General features: G+C 44.7%; 1 long non-coding RNA gene across 1 annotated transcript in view; it reads left to right on the forward strand.

Moving 5' to 3' along the window:
• The first annotated feature begins 575 nt into the window (after positions 1-575).
• LOC138260771 (uncharacterized) overlaps positions 576-17,748 on the forward strand; it is a 77,649-nt gene continuing 60,476 nt past the window's right edge. Inside the window, exon 1 of the long non-coding RNA XR_011198978.1 lies at positions 576-788. This is a non-coding gene — a long non-coding RNA (uncharacterized lncRNA). The remainder of the gene's footprint in view (positions 789-17,748) is intronic.

Below are 17,748 nucleotides of genomic sequence, written 5' to 3' on the forward strand. Positions count from 1 at the left end.
GGCTCAATAGATTATCACCTTGTTTTTCCCGTATCTCTAACTTTGCAAAAGAAAATCACATGTAATCAGCACAAATAGCTTGGGAACTCCCTAAAAAACATTAAAGTTTCTTTTTTCTATTATAATAATAATAGAACATAAAATCTATCAACCCCCACGTCTGACAAACAACAAAGACAGCGACGGTACTACGCCTGCTGCTTTTATAGCCACAAAAATCCCACAATCCCTGCTTGCAGATAATGACGTTAATGCCTGCACAGCCAATAGTAAAGAAGAAGAGCCTTAAAAAAAATTCAAACTGTCGGCCTCTTACAAAGCTAACTAGCATTAATTATTCAAATTAGGCAAGTCTTTAAATCGTCGGCGTCTTTAAGGCTTTTTTTTTTTTTTCTTCTTCTTTTGTAAGTTTCATTAGTCGGAAGCTCTTCTCTATGAATGTCTTGTTCACCCTTTCAGTTAACAGAACATCCAGAAAATTCGTCTTTCTATATGAGTGGCCGAGGAAAACAAAATCAGAACGCTGACCAACTCTTTTCTTTGGTTTCCAGTTGTAGAGGCTTGGAACCTGTTAATTGAACTTCGCTCTGGTCTAGGAGAGGCTCGTAAATTGTTTCTGCGCGGGGTGCGGTCTGAGTGAAACGTTGATCGCTTTGCACTCAGTTGGGGACCTGGAAAAAGCTACGTTTTGCTTCACGCTTGTGGGGGCTGTCGGTTTACCGCCAATAGAGCGGCGCATTTATAAGTCTGAAAGACAATTTACCACCTGTTCTGCACTGAGTATTGAGGTAATGTAATGTTTGCTGCTGACCAACATGTTCTGTATGTCAGGAGTCCGAAGGTCGGTTATTTCGATTCATTAAATAGGTGTTTGTCGTTTGCAGCGCTAGAAGCGATATGTAAGAATAATTTATTATGACTGTTTTGCTTTCATGTACATCATGCTCTTTCACATTGGAAATGCTACTTTGGGTGCCTCGGAGCATACCTTACCAGCCTGGATTTGACGTATGTGGAACCTATTTAACATAGAAACTCCCTGACATTCGTTTTGGAAACCCTTGCGTGCGCCCTCCTGGTTAATATTAACTGTGTTGCATTGCACTTTTACTTCGCCCATTTACTTCATCCATCACGATGTTTGACTCGGCCTGTGTTATTTTATTCGACGATATTGTACACTTATTCTATTTTTACAACTGCATTAGCACCATCAGCTGACGTGCCATTTACCCTCTTTTTAGGGTTGGGTTATGAAGCTCGGCTGGGAAATCGTCTCTGGCCGAATGCTGCTACTACCTGCAAGTATCCTTCCCTTCCCCTGAGTGGATACATTAAACTGCACGAGAGGCTACTTTATAACTTTAGTTCTTTTTGTCTACTCTTGCTGACTGTCTCGCGCTCGTGTGCCAAGATATATGTCCTCCGTCAAAACAGTAAAACCTGACCTAATTCTTGTTTTTAGCTGTTAGCAAAATTAAGCTACATAATAGTGCCCTTGAGCTGACAAATGCGCAGTCATACAAACATAAGATTCAGACACCAGAGTCGGACTGCAACAGAAAATGGGCCTTAGCACAAAACACGTGGAACACATTCGTGAATTAGATAACTAACACGTGGCCCATGTTATCAAAGTGGGGCAGTTTTGAGTTTGCAAGGACATGCTGTGTAAGTGTTTTGCAGGGTTTAGGTGGGAGCATGGGTGTGAGCTTGCTACAGGAAACCTTTGTGGCATATCAGGGAAGTAAACTGAATGTTGATCAGTGAACCGTAAAGAAGGCCCACACGCTGCCCTATGGGACTAGCGGCGCCCATGTGGCATTGCCTTATTCCTCTGTAGGCCAGTCTGACCGTACAGATGCACGAGAAGCGAGGCCGGTCTTTAATGGTTCTTAATGGCAATTCGCCACCAAGTTTATTCCGTTTCTAAAGGACAGAGACCGCAGAAGGGCCCCAGAAAGAAATACCCACACCTTCCCCATTGATTTCCAGCAATAGACGTTGGAAACCACCTGGATTAAGCACAGTACTTGGGGGGCCTTGCCTCCCTCGGTGGGCTTGGGGCGCTACACCCCCAAACATAGATTTTCTGATAGTTGGGTACACGTGCTTTGCTTTGTTTGGTATGGTGAGGTGTACATCGGATTTCACCTGATATTTTTACATATATGCATGCTCAAGACACACACGCTCTCCCTCTTTCGAAATTGTCAAAAAGGGTGTTTTTAATTTTACGAAGCTTGTGTTCCTTTTACTTACCATACTACTCGGCATTATTGTCCCTTTTCACCGCCCCTTAAGCCCCTCTCTTGCACCTTTAACATTAAATACCTTCATGATTGTTGGAAAATCTGAATCCCGCAGTCTCACTGACCAGGCCATGCCCCTAACACTGTCTAGAGGTCTCACGTAACCTTGCAGTTCAGTGAGGGGTGCTGGCCAAGGCCCCATTTACAGTCACAAACATATGAATTGTATGGCCCATGTTCAAGCAATAATCGTATTTTGGTGCTATTCTTTACACTTTTCAATGTTGGACAATATTAGGGGTGATAAAATTGCCCCCCCCCCCCCCCCTTGGTGGCCAGAGTAATTGGGGTCTAGGTGAAATATAAGACTTATCACAATTTTGATTAGTGTCATGAATAGCAAGAGCTTATATTTCACCTCTGGACATATTCTTCGTTTTTCATCAATTGAACCTGAAGATAACGGTGGGTTCATGTGGTGACCAGATTGTGAAAACCAAAAACTGGGACACTACACAAAGACAGAAGTAGGACTACAGTTTTGCATCAACCAGGTGGCACAGAATGAATGAATGACTAAGTGACCGCGCTCATTAACAAAAGACTGTGGAGCGCTAAGGGGAAACAAATGAAGCATTTACACACAGCATCATAAATGCTAACAAAATTGCATTCTCAAACACTTTTTGTGGGCAGACCAATTTTCATTAAAATTCTTGCTTTTTAAATTGGATTTTTCTTAGATTGCGCAGTTCAGAAAACCACACACTAGTTTCTAGAAAACGTTTCTTTAACTGCTACAGGTATAATTCTATCTGGCAATTATTTCTGACACTGGTAAAAGGGAGAATGTGTCCTGAATATCACTAGTTGTTGTGACAGGACCTCTTTCAGCTGTATGTCCAACATAACCTATGTATAAGAACATTCTTTCCTGTTTTATTTCTTAGCTCTTAAATGGTTCATATCAATTTTAGCATATAATCTGTTTAATAATGTTTTCATTATTTTAGCCATGTCATTCTATTCTTGTGGAAAAAATAGACTGGTTAAATGTTGATAGTAAAATCAAGCACTGGCAAAACAAACAGGTTTTGCCTTTAACTGGTGGTGTTAATGGAAGTGATATTGGAGGGGAAGGTAATTGAAGGCGTAGCAATGATATTACTAATTGTCGTGGTGGTAAGGAGTCATAATCATATTGTAAATGGTGGTGTAAGTACTGGCGGTGCGGTTTAGTAGTACCTGGGGACTGCATAGCGTGTGCCCACAGTTACCCACCACCGCTGCTCTGGTGAGAAGTCATCCAGCAATGAGGAATGGAAGAGGCTGGGAGTGTTGTTGTGAACATGCTTGGACAATCTTTTTTTTTTTTGTTTTTTTTTTTGTTGCATATTTGGTTATTCAAATTTTATATAAGCAATACAGAAGACCCCACCAGTGCTGAACAATAGTCAACAACAATAGTATGGCAGTTGCTTGCAATATACTATCTTACAATTCCATTAGCAGAGGAGCTAGAGAGAACAGTTGAACCTCCAGCAGTCTAAACAGCAAGGGGGGCAAAGGAGGCGGGAGGACAGAGGAATGTGAGGAACTGTCAAACTTAGAAATCAAGGCGCTCAAAGGGGGAGAGGCGAAGGGGGGCACACACACACACACACGGTCTGGGCGGTCAACCAGCAGCTGCCAACAACCCATGTTATCCATTCACTCCGCAGCCAGGGTCAACTGTCACACACTGTCGTGACTGCTACCCTCCTCCTCTGCACTCCCATTAATCTGAGTCGTCAGAGGAGCGATCAACATTCGAGTTGTGTGGATACTCATTCAGCAACCCATCTGTCACCTCTTCTTCAGTCCCCACCCCCCTCAGTTGTTCCATCATGCAAACCCAGACCTCCAGATCACGCTCTGCATAGTCGTCCATGCAGACCACACAAAGCCTGCACTCCTCAGCTGTTGCTCATTCCAAGAGATCAGTTAGCCATTTGTCCCACGTTGAGGAGGTTGGACTGGCCCAGTGAATAGCGATGTTGCCTCCCAAGAACCAACCCCAACTGCGCAAACCGGTATGCCATTTTGCAACCCTTTTTGGGAAGGGGTAGCAGTCCCAACAAGCAATGTCTCATAGTCAATTCCAGTCTAACTGCTGTTATTTTTTTTCTGTACCTGCGCTATCGCATGCCAAAATGTCCGAATCCAGCAGGAGATGTGCCACAGCGTGCACAACTGTCCATATGCGACTGGTTTTTCGGTGAAGTCACTGTCAAGTACGTTCTATGTAGATAATAAAATTACACCAGCTTAAATCTGGCACTGATAGACCCTTCCCGTACCAGTGCCCAGGCCTTAGTACACTCCATGTCCGTGTGCGGCATTTCCAGGTCTGCGTCCCACACTGCGTGTCATTGACACAGCTGTCTCTCTCTTTTAATGGCAGCATATAGATGGGATAAGATCCCCCTATCGGAGCCTAGGTCTAGTATTGTCTGCAACTGATTACTCAACCGATTCCTCCGGGAAGGATACCTAAATCTCCGAACTGTCTGTGATATGCTGGCGTACTGTAGGAATTGTCCCTGGCCAATACCAAAAAGGGCCCGGCCTCTTCCAGAGTTACAAAAGCGCCATTTTGATATAAATCTCCTGCCCTGTTGCAGCCACCTGCCCTCCACCTTGAAACATCTATTGCGCAAAGGGGTGCAGCCACCAAATATGTAGGAGGCGTGCATAGGGTGCCCACTGCAGCACTCGTGTAACTGCCCGCTCCCATGTCCGGGTGAGCTGTGATACCCCAAAGGGGACATCTGCTGGGAGTCTGGAGCCCTCACATAAGCTGTGCAGGGAGCTCTGGTAAGTGCACGGAGCGCTCCAGCAGCTTCTTCTCCCATTAGTGGTGTGTCGCACCACAATGCTGCCCTTCGGAGCAGGCCTGCCATGTAATACAGATGGAGATATGGGCGCCCCAGTCCCCCTCCACTAAATCTAGTTTCAAGACCACAAGGCAGACTTTACATCTCCTTCCAGCCTATATCAAAGATATTATAGCTTATCAATTTGGCGAAACATGGATATTGGCAACTCAGAACGAGTCCCGCATTACACATAGACAGCAGGGGAGCAGGATCATTTTGCTTAGTGTGACTCTGCCCATTACAGAGAGCAGGGGGTATTCCATAATTGAATAGAAACTTTGAGGCCATCCAGTACATTGCCCATATTCAGCTCATATTGCAGCTTAGGAAAATGGGTCACCCACATCCCCAGATAATGGAAAAAAGTGGTCTCTCATGACAGGCCCACTTGCAGGAGATCAGGTGTCTCAAGTCCAATCAGTGATGGGCTTGATCCAACAGGAACTGCACCTGATAGACTGCCCTCCTAACATTTAAATTACTGTTGTTTGCCAATAGACGATGGTCCAGTCTGCTGTCTGCCTGATGAGTAGGTGTGTAGCACGAGTACACCCTAGATATAGGGTGAAGCTCTCTCCAAACATGCACAAAGAGCAGTCTGTCCATGGTCTCTCAAAGTCTAGCTGACAGGGCTTGGTGCCCTGCCTGGGCAGGCTTCTATCCCAATTGCCATCAAGGACGCAGTTGAAGTACCCAGCCCAAATTATGGTGAGCCCAATGTAGGGCAGAAGCTCTTGTTCTAGGTTCCTGAAGAACCCATCATCGTCCGTCTAGGGGCATAAACGTTTAATAGACATATCGCTCGTCCATCGCGTATCCCATGGAGCAGCACATATCTGCCTGCTACCTGTCCTCTTAATTGCAGTGGTACCCTGGGGGCAACCCAGATCGAGACTCCCACTAGCATAAGAGTAATATGTGAAGGAGTAGAGCGGTCTCCTCCACTTTAAAAAAAAAATAACTTTTGGGCTTCAGCATCTAAGAGGTGAGGCTCCTGCAAGAAAGCAATGTGCACTCTGACCCACCTGAGAGATGTATGTACTCTATAGCGCTTGACAAAGGAATTCAGTCCCCTCTCATTCCACGTGAGAAAGCATATTAGATCACACATCCCTGTATATTTTGGTCCACAGCCTCCCCCCCCCTCCCCCGTCCCAGGCCCGCCCCAGCACCCGCCGCCCGACCAAGAGGCAAGAAAGGATACAGCTCCCCCCTGTAAGCTTCAACACAACATCCATGTGCACAAAGTGTATTATCAGCCAATTTCGTACGACAAACAGCAAAGCCCAACCAACCACATCCCAAACCGGGTAAACACCACTGACCCAACTTGTCTCCCCAACTTGTATATGGAACCATCTGGCCTAAGGAAAGGCAGCATACCAGATTGTCCTTCACCTCCCATCAGAAGTTGAGGTGTCATATGGTCGTGTACAGACCAATCTCTCCAGAACACCCCTATGTGCACCTAGTTCACACTTGCACCCTCCCACTGCTAGCACAACAATAACTGTAGTTAAGGGAAGAGAAAAAAAGGAGTAGTAATGGAGCAAGCGAGAGAAGAACAGTATAAAAGAAACAGGAAGGGAGTAGTCACCTCATGCAGCCATGGCCCCAACTGTAAAGCAGTCCCGTTTCCCCAGCAACCCCAGGCAGAACAAAAAGGCCAGAAGGAGGAAGAAGGGGAGAGAGGAAAGTCAAAATTACCCCTGAACCCACAAAGGATCAGAGACAATCACAACATCTCACACTGAGAGGGGGAGGGAAAGGCCCAATAAACAGCACATTACAGTCCTTCATTTTAAATGTTACTCATTTGTCTTGGGGAATCACCCAGGCACACTGGCCAGCCTCCAACACCTTGGCAGGGCACAATAAGGGCTTCATACATTACATCCGGGCATCCTCCTGCTCCAAAGCTGGGCATCCTCTCTCCGAAGTGACCCAGACTGCAAGGGCACCACAGACGTTGTGGTCTTCACCAGCAGCCTGGCTTCCTCTGTCTCTTGCCGCAACTGTTCCAAACTCAGAGTACCATCTAGGCGGACTATCCCTTTAGCGTCAGAGCTCGTGTGATGCCGGCGCTTACTCCTTCTCCGTACTGTAGTCTGCTTGCCTCCTGGCCTCTCTGCTTGTCCTCCCAGAGGGGGTTGCCGGGACACACTTGCCTCCTGAGCTCCAGCCAGTCCCATACAGCCTCTGATGTTTGGAAAAAATGTGAGCGGCCGGCATGGAGCACCTTCAGTTTAGCAGGGTACAGCAGCACATATGTAAGATCCATCGCTTTCAGCTTCTGCTTAACTCCAGTAAAGGACTGTCTTTGGAGTTGGACCGACCTGATGTAGTCTGGGGAAAATATGTATGGTGTGATTCTTGTAGGCCGGGTCCCTGTACTTACGTGTTTCCTGCAGTATAGTATCTTGATCTCTGTATTTGAGAATCATAGCAATGATCATCCACGAGGGGGCGCTGAGTGGCGCAGACGGACCAGGGCCCTGTGCGTCCTCACCACCTCAAACACCGGCGACAATTGTACTGCAGGGAGCGACCTCTTAATCTAGTCTTCAAGAAATGATTCCGGGGCGGTTCCCTCTACTTCCTCAGGGAACCCCACAAATCTCAAATTGCACCTACGGGACCTCCCCTTTGCATCTTCCATCCTCACTTCCAGCCTGCTCAACCTAAGCTCCAGGGTGGCCATGGTAGCTTTCAGGGCGTCTAGGTCTGTCTGCATTGTAGTCACCTGTTGTTCAGTGGCGATAGATCTTTCTGCCACCGCACACAGATGCGTCCTCAATTTACATCAACTGCCATGGCTGCAATCTTCTCCTGTACCGCCTGTCCAGGGCCTCAATTGCCACCAGGATCTAGGCCCCAGAGGGCTTGCGGGCAACTCCTGATGCCCTGCCCAGGCTGTGAGCCCTCACTCACGCCTGGTGTAGTGAACTGTTTCATTCTAGTCTGCTGGGTGCCTTTAGCCATCCTGTCCTTACCCATGGCGCCGGGAAGTGCAGCAGATCAATGTCAGTGGGACTCTCCCAGCACTCAGGCATGGACATGGGTCAGGCAGATGGTAGGAAGCTCCCTTCTCTTCGAATCCAGCTGTTACACATGTAGTGGGACCCGCACAGCAGGTGCATTCCCGCAGCATCACAGTCCACCAGCACACCTCAGCATGGTGACCAGGGGACCTCTCCAACACAGCAATGCACCCAGCTCGGGACCATTTGTAGGTGGAGCCCCGTTAAATCACTTATCCTGCAGATGCCGCCAGTGCAGGCTGCCACCTCACTCGACAGTGCCCCACTGAAAATGCAGATGGGAGAGCAAAACCCCGTCCACAGTGGTAATCCGCCGTCCTCAGGTATTCCTCTCTGTTCTACTGGCACTACCCCCCCACCAGCACTCTTCCGGGACAGAGTATGCCTTTCAGATCCTCAACAGGGAGGACGGGCACCCACCACTGCCTTGCGCCTGCAGGTTACCTTCAGTGCCACTTCACGGAGCACACCAGTCAACAAGCATGTCAAGGACCTGATGGGTTGTAACCAGGCAGCAGCCAGGTACACTTGGGCGCCCCAGTGTCAGACCTAACATCAATCTGTTTCTGGGTCCCCCACCGCCCCCCCCCCAGTAGCTCACATAGGCCTCTGTAGTGGCTGCTCCATTAGTGGCGACCAGGTAGGGGAAAGCGGGCAAGTCCACTCCGCAGCAGTCTAGGTCACCTCAGTCGTTCCCCATAATTATTTGGCCTACCTCTCTTGGCCCTCCGTATGGGTCCAGGCCCAGTCAGCGCACTCCTATCCAGCCCCAATGTAGGCCTTGCCTCTTCACTGCATCTGGTAGCCCCCAGGTCAATCCCCCAGCAACTGTAGGGGGACCAGTCTGTCTTCTACCACTGCGCCCTCGGCTCTTTTTGGGGGGAGTGAGGTGGACTCCCGACCCTCAAGCCTCTCGTCACCACAGTCCCTAGTAGGCCCCTCAATCACATCCATCCATGCAGCAGAGTCCAGACAGTGACTGAGCCGTGCCAGTTATCCCCTCTGCCCGTGTGGGGCCAGGTGCATCCAGCACAAGAAAAGTGACAGGCCAGGATCAGCAGTACTCCAAGCAGGCCTGCTACGTGTCTGAAATATACAGTCACAGCCAATCAGCATTAGGCAGCCCCCGGCCAACATCCAGCGCCTCCAGCAGCCCTCTGCACAGCCCCCTCTCATCAGAGTCACAGGCAGAGGCTCACCTCTCTTCTCCAGTTGCACCTCTCTCCGGCTCCAGGGATGCCATCCAGGGCCTGCAGCAGCCTCAGGCACAAAGGGTGTGATATGCTGCACCTGCCATCTTGGGGCCAAGGCCCAATCTGCTGGCCTGCACCGAGCTGCTGGGGAGGGAGAGAGAGAGAGTCCCCGGGCCTATCCCTCTCCAGTGCTGCTTCTCCTCATCTCTCCTCTTCACACATGTGGATCGCGGTGTCCATGAGGCTCCAGAACCGCAGGATACTACAGGATTCTGTGGCTGGCTCTGGGAGCTCTTGCTCAGAGGAGCCGGTTGGCTATCTTGTTGGTCACGCCCCCCCCCTCTACAATAATAATCTTAAAGGCGCTATCAAGGATAAACTGAAACAAGAATGACACTGTAGAACAGATGTTGACAGACCAATGCAAAATCCTTTGTGAGTGCCAGCCTCTTCCCGATGTGGGAACACAGCAAGCATTGTAACAAAAAGCCAAAATTTAATTTATACTGCCTGGCCAGCCAACTACAGAAAGGATCTCCAGTGAGCTGATACAAAATGCATTTGGCATTGAATAACAGGCAATGGCTGGAGTGGGATGATCTGCCCCCCACACTGTCTATAGTGTCTGGTGGGGTGACAATATAATATATTTGATACAGTAATCTGCTTAAGACGAAGCTAAAGCTGACTCTCTAGACCAGTCCTAAAAAGCCAGCAGCTATATGTTATATAAATTCAGTCTTTCAAACACATGCCCGGATTGCACTTTCAGTTACACATGTATTCTCAACACTGTCAAACACACTGTACTCTTAAACACAAACACGCCCAAACATGGCATGGTTGCAGTTATGAAGATAGTGAAATTGGTGGTGATGGTGCTCCTGGCGCTTGTAGAGGTGGCATCAATAACAGTGGTGGTTACATTGATGTTAATGGTGGTAAAGCAATATGCAGGGCATTGAGGGCTAGACAGGAAGTGTTGGTGCTTGAACTGGTCGCAATCATTCTCTCATACCTAAACACTGTAAAATGCACCACTCAAACAGGGGCTGAGTGGTGGATAGAATGGTCACTATGGTTGGTGATGTTGGTGGTAACAGTGGTCGTTATTCTAACAGTGGTCCTCAGCGGTAATGATAGTGATGCTAATCTTGGGGGCAAAGGTTCCAAAAGTAATGATGGTGATAGTGGAATACGCAGGAGTGAGGGCTTTGCAGTAGAAATACTGGTCCCCTTACCAGAGACAGAGGATGTTTATAAAATGCTGGCTCCTAACTCTAAAAAAACAAAAACAGGGTGCCTATAAGGTGCCTGCCTGAACTGCAGCAAGGAGGGCGGGTGCTAGGAGAGTGAAATAGTGACAACTAGAACAGAACAAAGAAGCAACACCTGTCAACTCAAGATCAAGTCGCTCAAAAAAAGCCGCAGCAGTGCAAAACACAACACATTGTTTTCTGTATCTAATGCATGTAAAATATAAGAAGTTGAGATCTTGCAAGACACATCAGACCAATTTTGGTTGAGGCAGTCTTGTGATGTAAACCCTAAAAAAGCAAAAACTTGTACCAAGTCATCACAAAGGCCTTTACAAAAAAGCTTACTGCACCACAAATACAAGAAGGCATTGCTTCCTATTTACAATGTATGTATGATGTGGAATTGAAGGTGTTATTAATGAGTGTACTTTTCAGATAACAAAGGACTCCATGCATTGAAGTGTAATTACTTCCTGTGAGCTGAAAAAAACAGACAAACATGATTGAGGTGTGGCTCACTGGACTAGCTCAAAAAGGGCAGTTGCAACCTCTTCACCCAACCACTCTGAAATTGTGCTGCACATGAAATGTATGAGATTCAATAAAGACACTGTCTTTAAAGTACATCTCAGTCACATTGTAAGGTGCATCCCATAATAAAAGCAGTCTCTGATTTAATTGTGAAAACAAGCATCTCACAGTACTAAAAGGAACTGTACATCTCTGCCAAGTCTTAGTCTGGCAATCAAGGGCTGTTACAGGGGCTTCAGTTTTGTTGCCAAAACTGAAGATCTTTAAGATTTGTCTACTTTAAAGATATGTAGATGTGGAGTTAAGAATAGTAAATCATGACCTGGGGAGTGATTCATGCTGTTGAATGTTTGTTTCGTTACAATGTGGAAAAATATGGAAATTAACAAAAAAATATAGTCTGTTTGCTCACTTCCTCGCTATTGTAATAGCTCATACTCTGGAAGCTATTCTTTGACTGGGCAATGTTTTGTTACTCGATATTGACAAATCCACAGTTATTTTGAATGGAAAAAGCCATCACTTCTATTAAGACCAAGTCAACCTTTATTGTTTAGTTAATTAAAACCATAACAATGTAAAAATCAGCAGTAAGCAATTGTCTAAAATACATTCTTAGTAAGCACCTACACTTTGAAATGCAAATGTGTGAATCAGTGATAATTTATACTTTTTTAATAATATATTTGTTTGTCATAACTACCCAACTAAAACCTTTTGAAGCAAGGACCTAAGGTGCTTGTGCAAAACACATCTTTAGTTAAAATCTTTACACAGGCCATGATATGAATTAGTACAATTTAAAAATAGTCTTATAGAAATTTTAAGACCTTAAATAAAATTCCATTACATTTTGTTAATACATATAAAACATATTAATCTCCTTAAAACAGTCCACTGTTAATTGAATTAAAAAAGAAAGGAAAACAAAGTCCTACCATACCATTCTCTCATTGGCTAAGACCTTATTGACTAGCAAACTCTGTATGTCAGCTGGCATCTTCTCAGTTATAAATCTAAAGACCAGAACTCAAACTAGTTCCGCATCCACTACTGATTTTAGCGTACTCTGAACTTCCTGTTTTTTCGAGGCCTGACTTAGAAACTTTACTAACCTAACATTCAATGAAGAATGTGAGGAATTAAAACAGGCAATCACAGCCTGCCTACAAGTATGTATGAGTTTCTGATTGAACATAACCTTGAGGTACCTTCTTCATTCTTGCCCTAAGCTTTGGCATATACAAATCAGGTGTAACAGACCCCCTACTCCGCTTCCACATAGAGAGCAAGATGATGTTAATCCTGCACTTGCCCTTTGTGCAAAATCTTGACCTCCTGGAAGTTGACCATACCTATATTTAATAAATATATTTTATATTTTTTTTGACCAACCCCGGTCCTGATACACCTGGCATTTTAGCATTTTATATTCCTTAATTATAAACCAAGAATGAGATCTACCTGCAAGGAGACTCTGATCCACATCCAGGGTCTTTTTCTTTACCATACCGTTAATACTTTTTTTTAAAGCGGCCACTGGCAAACTCTGATCCCATAATGAACGGGCACCCAGATCATCCAAGGACTGGTCCAAATATAACAGTGAGGAGTATCTTAGTTCCATATTTAGCTCTTTCCAAAGAGCTTTACTTCCATTTTCGTTTGCAAGTTGAACTCTTTTCCAAAGTTTAATATAGGCCCCCTGACTTGCAATCACTTGATTCACACACCGAAACTCCAGCCTAATTTGGGCCTGAGATGCTTGCTTGGGAAGATGGAAAAGCAATCTAAAAACGTTCCCAATAATCCCATTCAGGGTGATTGCATCCCTACCCCTCAGGGCTTTGCTACCGGAAGTAACACTTGAAATTAACTTGGCGGCTATCACTTGTAACAGAAGTTTGTAACTGGGGCCCTCTAACACTCTTAATAAGGAATGAAAAGCAAGCAACCAGTTATTTCCTTTTCATACTAAATCAGTTATCTGGGGGGAAAATGACCCCCTCTCCTCTAATAGTACCTCCAAGTATCTATATAATTTGACTTGTCCAAGTTTTGAGCCTTGAAGGTACCACTTATATTTTTTCTGTCTTTTGCTGCTTATTTATATTGTCTGTTTTCTTCTCATTTATAGCTAACCCATTTTATGATGGAAAATCTGCCAATTTCATTACCAAACGCTGTAATCCAGTGTTCGTGTAATTTAAAAGGACAACATCGTCAGTGTAAAGCAGATTTGAGATGAAGAGATCCCCAATCTTTGGGGGGTGCGCCTTTACCCCATTTTAATATATAGGACAGATCTGATAAAGATTGAAAAGATAGGGCGTGCGGATGCAGCCTCGTTTAAGACCACGTTCAGTCCCCACCTTCCTTGATAGAAAGGTACCATCCCCAATTTTCACTCTAATCCATGTCAGAATACAGCATCTGCACTGCTTTTAATAATTTTGGAGGGATACCCCAGGAGTTTAATTTTGCCCACAGCAGGCTACACTGTGCCGAGTCAAAGGCAGATTTAAAATCCACAAAACATACATACAGAGGCTGTTTTCTTTGTTTAAATTTATAATTGTGCAGGATAGGATGTTTACTGCTGTTCCAGCCCCCTTTATAAATCCTGACTGATAGATTGATTGGAATAATATTTTTTTGAGCATCCCACGTCTGTAGAACTCCCAAGAGGGCCGCCCGCACAGTATTTAGCCTCAGTGTCAGTTAGTGATTAGCCGATAATTCTCAGGGTTGGAACGATCAACTAGTTTAAAAAATCAGGTGCATAATGGCACCTTTCCAGGAGCATGGGATAGTTTCATGCTCCGATGCACTATTCTAGATCATGGCCAACCCCTCTGCCCAGAATCCCGGGTTGGTTTTATATAAAGCATTTGGGATCCCATTTGGGCCTGGGGCCCTGTTCTGCCTGCTTTTATCAGTAAGTTTTATCTGAGGAACGGAGAACAGTTGATCATTATCATCCGTAGATCTATAACTGACTACATTTTCATCTGATTGCAGCCCATGAGTCACTAATAGACTCCCTGTGCAAAGCGCCTCTTCTTTAGTTTACCATTAGAAAATCATACCAAGATAGCTCATAGATATCTGAACTTGGTATAATTGTAGGTGCCCTGTTTAGGTTATTAATCATTTTCCAGAAGTCCTGAGAGTTCTTTTGTTTGCTTAGTAAATGGGCCTTTGCCCCAAAATCTTGCCTTTTCTTTATTTTTCTTCCAATATCAGTTTACGATATTGACTATTTATGACTTTTAAGTCTTTTTGTGTACCAGGCTCATTAAAGTGCTTTTTAGCTAATCTTGATAACCGGTTCCTCTTTTTCCTCCACAATGCAGTGACCACTGTTATTTTCATTATATTTCTATTTATTTCCTTCTCTAACTCATAGTGCAAATGAGATATACGGGGAGGGGGTCAGAGAGAAATCTAGCTGCAAATTTCTCCAGGAATAATGACCGTAGACTTATTGTTTCATCGGTTAAATCACACCTAATTTGGTTAAAAAGCTCCTCTGAAGTTTTCCCAATAGGTTCGATTGAATCCCCATGCCACCGAAGCTTATTGTAATTGATTGAGATGAGGTTACTAGGAGAGGTAATAGCTGGTTTATACGTAGGAACACTTTAATTCATCTCTATACTTTGCAAGCCGTGGTCACTTAAATCTGTCCTTAGGATGCGATAAACGGCAAAAGTGGCAGAGTAACCATTGCATAATCAATTACTGACTGAAATCCCAAAACATAGGAAGGAGGAGGGGTGTCCAGTTGGTATCTCCCATTCAAGATTCTGAGGCTGGACGCCGCCAGATCTTTAACGAAAGCAACCACTTTAGCCTTTCCCCCGCCCCTAACTTGACTCCCCAATGTTTGTCATGGAACAGACCATATAAAATCCTGATTTACTATCTGTTCCTCTCTATCATATGGTTGCAATAACTTCATGTTAAAATCTCCTGCTATTAGTAGCTCCGGGGCATCAGATTCTTGCATCCCTATCAATACTAATTCCACAAGTTTAGAGGACAATAGCTTCTTGGAGCGGGCTTCTGGGTGTATGTAAACATTTATTACCCACATCGTTCTACCTAACGTCTTATGCCAATCTAGGAGTTTTATTACCAAAATATCAGCATGGTATTCTTGACAGGTTACTCTCAGCCCAACTGCTATAAGGGTCGCCAGACCCCCTTCGGCCACCCAAATATCTTCCTTATAGGCTGGGGAGAAAAAACCCTAAGAGCCATCAGTTGTGAAAGGATTTATTGCCTAGGTCTCCTGAAGAAGCACCATTTGAAAGTCTTTTAGCAGGGATAGATTTTTTTGCTGGCTATTGACACTTATCCCGTTTATGTTCCAGGAGCAGATTTTTAATAAGTTATGATGACAGTTAACTTTAGGTAATCTAAATAGCGAGGAATTTTGTCAGGGGTTCACATCATGGTGGAGAGCCGCTCAAAGCCATCCTGTATTTAATTGACCTGGATCATGTCTGTTATCTAGCGTGTAATTTATTGGATGATAAATAGTCAGTGTAAGGTTTCCAGTTGCTGTCCTCAAAATTGAATAGGGTTTACTCTTCCCTGTGAGATCTACCCTGTGGCTAACCGAAACCAAGGGTTCCGGATAGCCGATCAGATGGGGAGTTGTAAGCTCAATTCTCCATTTATAAAAACTTTTTTTTCCTTAAGAACCCTGTTGACAACAGTTGCCGAAGACCAGGTCACCAAGGTGGATTCTTGGTGGGGACTCTTTAGCGTTCGTTCTCCAGTTAAAAATTCTAAGTCTACGGATCGTATATTCTCCAGCGGGGGTATGGCTTGCAGGAGTTTAAGTATATTCCCACTATTTAATGTCTTCTGAACCCCTAGTCCGATATCTCGGAAAGAAGATCGACTTATTTCCACTCCAGGCTGATTCCTGCTGGTAGCCCTCTGCTACAGGGTCCTGACCTACTTCACAGGACAGTCCTTGCTGAGCACTGAGGTATGTGAGGGGCACTCTCTAGCATTCAATGGTAATTTGCCATGATCAAGATCTATTCTTATGCTAACATTCGTAATCGGCTATGTAGAGGGCTTGATAATCCTGCCGCCCTGACAGCATTATTTTTTAAAACTTTTTCATCTGCCTTCCTTCTACAATTCCCTCTTTGACCTTCTTTTTCTTGATTTCCAATTCGGGACCTGTTTTTTGATAATTTCACCCTGCCTCTTGTTGCGCCTGGGTTTCTACTTCCCCACAACATCGATTCCCCATATCTGATATAACATCATCCTCAGTCACTTTTAAACAAGGGGTAGACACACTTGAGCCTAAATCGGAAGACCCCCTTTTTGAATGTTGAATAAAGGGTACAACTTGGTCGTTACAAGACTACTTCCAATTTTTTAGTTCTTAGTATTTTCCTCTTTTTTTTTAAATTAGTATTTTCAGGAATTGGTATATTTTGTGTATCTGCCTCATTAGTCATAAGTGGACCTTTCAACCTTTTCCTAGCCTTTCTCTGCTTGTTTTCTTTGCCTTTTAGTTTCTGGTGGTTTAGATAGCTGTTGAAGTTGAGTTTCTATAGGCAGGGTGAAGGAAGAAGACTGGGGCAGAAGACGTTGGTTGGATAGCCCACCCTGTGCTCCTATTAAATCATTTACTGGTGACACTGATACATTCATTAGCATGGCTATGATAAACCTTATTTTCACTCTTCTGTTATACTAAGTAACTCTATAAGACCTTTATTATCAGGACAATGACAAACCTTTTGTTTACCAACCCTTATTTCACCCCCTTCTTCCCCTTCACTGTTTCCAACACCGACCTGTTCACCCTTATTTAACTAAGTCAATATCTTAACTTTTTGAGGTGGTCAGATTAGCTTTAAAATCAGTCATCAGGGAGTTTATAACCTCAGGAATTGAGGCTAACGTGCAGATGAGATCATGCTCTGTTTCGGCATAGGTCTGGGCTTGTGGGATCAAAGCATTTAAGTTTGCCAATTTTAGGTCAATCCCAGCAACCGAATGCACCATTATGTTCAATAGGTCAACTTGCACATCCATCTTTGAGGATTGATATGATAAAGCGTCCAAAGTTAGTTGTGAAGTTTTAAAGTCCCAAACTTTGTTTTGGCCTAAAGGACCCTCCTGGGTCTCTTCAAGAGTGGGGTAATCATATTGTGCTAGCATTGGGTCCTTCTCCTTTAGGCTCAGTTTGTCTTGTGATGATGAATTGGGCTGATAATTGGTTGCAGTAATCTGCGCTATATGCGGCACATCCACAGATTCTAATTAAGTTGTTTTTTGAGTTGCTGAATATGCAGTTACCTTGGCACTTTTTTTAGAACATATCTGCCATTCATTATATAGACTCCCGCTGCCCGCGCTAGGACTTACGGCTACTTTTTCTGTAGAGTGCGGGGCAGTTTGCTACTGACTTCCGGAATAGCTTTGAGAACCCCCCATGGACTCTTTACCGACCAACATTTTGGGATATTCAATAGCTATTGACTTCTTAATAATGACATTTACTTCTAGAGGGG

The sequence above is a fragment of the Pleurodeles waltl genome, chromosome 10 (genome assembly GCF_031143425.1).
Source record: "Pleurodeles waltl isolate 20211129_DDA chromosome 10, aPleWal1.hap1.20221129, whole genome shotgun sequence".
Taxonomy (NCBI): domain Eukaryota; kingdom Metazoa; phylum Chordata; class Amphibia; order Caudata; family Salamandridae; genus Pleurodeles; species Pleurodeles waltl.